The sequence below is a fragment of the Thunnus thynnus genome, chromosome 9 (assembly GCF_963924715.1).
Source record: "Thunnus thynnus chromosome 9, fThuThy2.1, whole genome shotgun sequence".
In the NCBI taxonomy this organism is placed as follows: Eukaryota; Metazoa; Chordata; class Actinopteri; order Scombriformes; family Scombridae; genus Thunnus; species Thunnus thynnus.
Genome location: NC_089525.1, coordinates 5066066 through 5070555, shown reverse-complemented (window position 1 = coordinate 5070555; position 4490 = coordinate 5066066). Strand labels below are relative to the sequence as shown.

The 4490-nt window shown below is 40.9% G+C and overlaps 1 non-coding gene across 1 annotated transcript; it reads left to right on the top strand.

Annotated features, from left to right (window-relative positions):
* Positions 1–3183: 3183 nt before the first annotated feature.
* Positions 3184–3265, top strand: trnal-aag (transfer RNA leucine (anticodon AAG)). The gene has a single exon. It is a non-coding gene; the product is annotated as a tRNA-Leu (tRNA).
* Positions 3266–4490: the final 1225 nt, after the last annotated feature.

Sequence of the window (4490 nt, the reverse complement as noted above, 5' to 3'; positions counted from 1 at the left end):
GATTTTTACAGAAATAAAAGAATGGGATGTTAATCCAAACTATTCTAAAATGACCATTTTCATTAAAAACCTTAAATACCTACATATTACTTATTTTGGATCTCTAATCCAGACATCTAAAGTATCTAAATACAGCTACTCGTTAATAGCTCAATCTGTTCACTTAATTCTAATTCTAAAAATAATAAAATAATAAAAAACAACATTATTTATCATTAATAGCTAATTCTGTACACGCTAGTCATTATTACTGGTAATTCTTTTCTAATCTAAAAACCAAAGTGTCCACTGATTCAGTTATATGTGTAGGTAAAAGTTAAATTGGCCTTTCCCCATCTATCTTAAGTGCAGGTACAGAAAGCAAAATTTCCTTACATGAATGCATAGCTATGGCATTCTTTGAGCTATGTCAATAGCATTTCCGGGTTCTGTTGCAGAAGTAGGAAATCCTCATTTCAAATGCCATTGAAAAGTAATGATAATAATTAAACATTCAGCCTTGGAACACAACCTTGCTCAACAGTATGTTATGTTTTTTACTCGGCAGGACGGTAATTAAAAAAAAAAAAAAAAAGATCTTCAATATGCCTTTTTTCAGGGGCCTTAACAAACCTCATTTCCTATAAGCCCTAGACCATTACAGGTTAAAAGTCACAGCTTGACAAAAGAGGTGAGGCCATTGGCAAAACAAGAGGTTGTGGTTAGCTCAGACATGTCTGTAATAACAGGAGTATAGTGAAGACTGAACAGTGTAGAGAATTTTAGACAGCAGAGATTACCACTACAGAGGTAGAAAAATTCACTTTAGATGAGTGTTTGTGAATACTATCGAAATGGACAAAACCAAGCTATGAAGTAAGTTAATTTGGTGAAGTAATGAGGTGCAGTTTTTTGTATTGGACAAGTTAAATGAAAATAAAATTGTATTGTATATTGACCTCAATGGAGCTGATATCAATAGTGGCCAAAGGTTAATATATATACACCTGGGTAATTTCCCTCAATAATGTTGGATAGTAGCATTGTACCTTTTTTGCCATCGCTATGAACACTGAATGTTAAAAAATTGATTGATTTTCAGTTTTCTCTTTTGGAAATACCAAAGGTCAAACATTACCTCTCAGAAGTGGGGGTAGTGTGGCACTAAGGAACTGGATTTATGCTCTAGTCTCTATGGAGGAATCTTCTGAGAGACTGTCAGTGAAAATACAAAAAAATATCTCATGTTATGACTTAATTCACCATTCTGTGAACGGGAAGATGAATGATGAGTTCCAGAAATTCTCTGTGCCCCTACTCTATGTTTTCTGTCGATTTCACATTGAAAGCAGTCAAGTTGTGACAAGCTCCTCCTCTCTGCAAGTCTGCTTGATTTTGCATAAATTCCCAAGCCACATAAGGATAAGAAATCAGTTTGAAATCATGAAATGCAGGTGCAAGCTCTCACACTAACAACAGAGAGCAGAGTGGCGCAGCGGAAGCGTGCTGGGCCCATAACCCAGAGGTCGATGGATCGAAACCATCCTCTGCTAATTGTCAATTGTTTTCATTCAGGAAGGCTCCATGCAGTCTCCATCTTATCCATCCATGCGCAAATTGACAAATTTTCAGAGATGTCCTGCCCTTTTGCTGCTGTAGTGGACACCATAATTATGTTGCAAGCAACTGATGCAATATAAGCTGTTGCAGGCTTTGACTAGACAATTTTCATTGGTAAATACTTGACAGATCTGTGATTGTAGCTGTGAAAAAGCCTCAACGGCAGGTAGTGTGGCCGAGTGGTCTAAGGCGCTGGATTAAGTCTCAATTCTCTCAGTGGGCGTGGGACTGAATCCCACCCCTGTCAGTCAAATGTTTGTACTTTGTTGTTCAGGTAACCATCAAAAGCAGTCTTTACTAACTGAAAGTGTGGCAGGGTGGTCTAAGGCTCCAGTCTCTCAGGGTCATGGTTTTGAATCCCACCACTGCCAGTCAGACATTCATCATTCATTGTCCCAGGTAACCATGGAAAATATTCTTTGCTAACTGGAAGTGTTCTCTCAGGCTACCTGCAGTCTCTATCAGCATGGGTTCTAAATCCGCCACTGTGGCCTTCAGCTCTTGGAAGTTGGAATTTTTAGCCATAAACACAGGATAACAGTGGTAAGATGGGAAAAGTCATTTAAAATTCCAAGAAAGGTCTCATGCAATTGCTTGACTGTGCATACTGTTAAAGGGAAACCGATGAATTCTTAAACCTAAATGTGCATCTACTCAGTGCTTTTCCATCACTATTTTCAGAATGAAAGAATTCACATTCTTATAACAAGGTTATATTTCAGATTGAAACATTTCCACTTTGGCCCATTGCTTCAAGTAGATTTGCATAGGAAGAGCCAATCTGATCGTCCTTTCTGGAAGTCCACTTGATTTAACAAAAGTCTCCAGGTGCTCTGAGACTGGTTTGAAATCAGGGAAATATGGGTGAAAGGACAGCATTGCCAACAGAGAGCAGAGTGGCGCAGCGGAAGGGTGCTGGGCCCATAACCCAGAGGTCGATGGATCGAAACCATCCTCTGCTAATCATACCTTTTGACATCCAGCAAGGCTCCATGCAGTCTTCATGTCATGCAGTCCCACCGCTGCCAGTCAGACATTTTGTCCTTCATTGTTCAAGTAAACCTGTCAAGTACATGGCCAGGCAAAGATGATTAAACTGTCCCTTTCGGGCCACTGTATGTATTAGACTTGTACCACAAAAGCCCGGCAACATCCTCTGGTGATCATGAACCCGATGTCAGTGGTGTCCAAAGTTGAATATTAGAGTTTTCATGACTTAGAAATAGTGCTGGTCAAAGCAGAGACATCTGGGAAATTCCTGCTCTTCACACTTGGCGCTCAGTAATGTTGGATAGCAGCACTGTACATTTCTGATGTCGCTATGGACATTGACAGTTAAGAACTTGATTGAGTTTCTGTTTCCTCTCTTGGACATACCACTTGGACATGACCCCTTTTAAAGTAGAGGTAGTGTGGCCGAGTGGCCTAAGGTGCTCAATTTACCCTCCAGTCTCTATGGAGGCGTGGGTTCAAATCCCACCGCTGCCATATTTAGCTCCTGGTATTTGGAGTTTCTTTTCATAAACTGGCCATCGTGGCAGGAAGGTGCGAAAGATCTTAGCTGTTAAAGAAACCTTCCTGTCAGGTAGTGTGGCCGAGTGGTCTAAGGCGCTGGATTAAGGCTCCAGTCCCTCAGGGGGCGTGGGTTCGAATCCCACCACTGCCAGTTAGCCTCATCTGTCAGCTAACCTTTGAAAACAGTCTTTGCCAACTGAAAGTGTTGTCTCAGGCTACTTGCAGTCTCTATCAGCATGGGTTCAAAATCCACCACTGTGGCCTTCAGAAGTTGGAATTTCTAGCCATAAACACAGGGTAACATGTGAAAAGTCACTTAAAATTCCCAGCAAGGTCTCTTGTAATTGCTTGACTGCGCATACCGTTAAAGGGAAGCCGATCAAGTCTTAAACCAGAATGTGCACCTACTCAGTGCTTTTCCATCAGTGTTTTCAGAATGAAAGAATTCACGTTCTTATGACAAGGTTATATTTCAGATTGAAACATTTCCACTTTGGTGTATTGCTTCCAAGTAGATTTGCATAGGAAGAGCAGTTGCCAATCTGGTCCTCCTTTTTGGAGGTCCACTTGATTTAACAAAAGTCTCCAGGTGCTCTGACATTGGGTTTTAAATCAGGGAAATGTGGATGAAAGCCCTAGTTTCCTTAACGAAGAGCAGAGTGGCGCAGCGGAAGCGTGCTGGGCCCATAACCCAGAGGTCGATGGATCGAAACCATCCTCTGCTAATGGTACATTTTTACAACAACCAGTCCCACCGCTGCCAGTCAGACATTTTGTCCTTCATTGTTCAAGAAAAACTGTCAGTACATGGCCAGGTGAACATGATTAAACTATCCCGTGCGTATTAGACTTGTATCAAATATTGCCCGGCAACATCCTCTGGTGATCATGAACCCGATATCAGTGATGTCCAAAGGTGAATATTTGAGTTTTCATGATTTTAAAATAGTGCTGGTCAAAGCAGAGACACCTGGGAATTTCCTGCTCTTCATTCATCTACAACATCCTCTGCTAACTGAAAATGTTGTCAGCCAGTAGGACTCCATGCAGTTGTTTTTTACATGGACGTGTGGGTTTTAATTCCACCACTTCAGTTTCTGGTGGCCTTCAGCTCCTGGTACTTGGCATTTCTAGCCATTAACATTGTAGGAGGAAGTTGGGAAAACTAAACTAAATGAATGTCACTGAAAATTTTGAGAAAGGTCTCACAGAATGATTTGACTGTGCATACCGTTAAAGGGAAGGCGATGAATTCCTGAACTTAATTGTGCTCCTACTCAGTGCTTCTCCATCCGTATTTTCAGAATGAAAGAATGCAAGTTATTATGACACATTTATTTTTCTGATTCAAAGATGTTCACTTTGGTGCGTTGCTT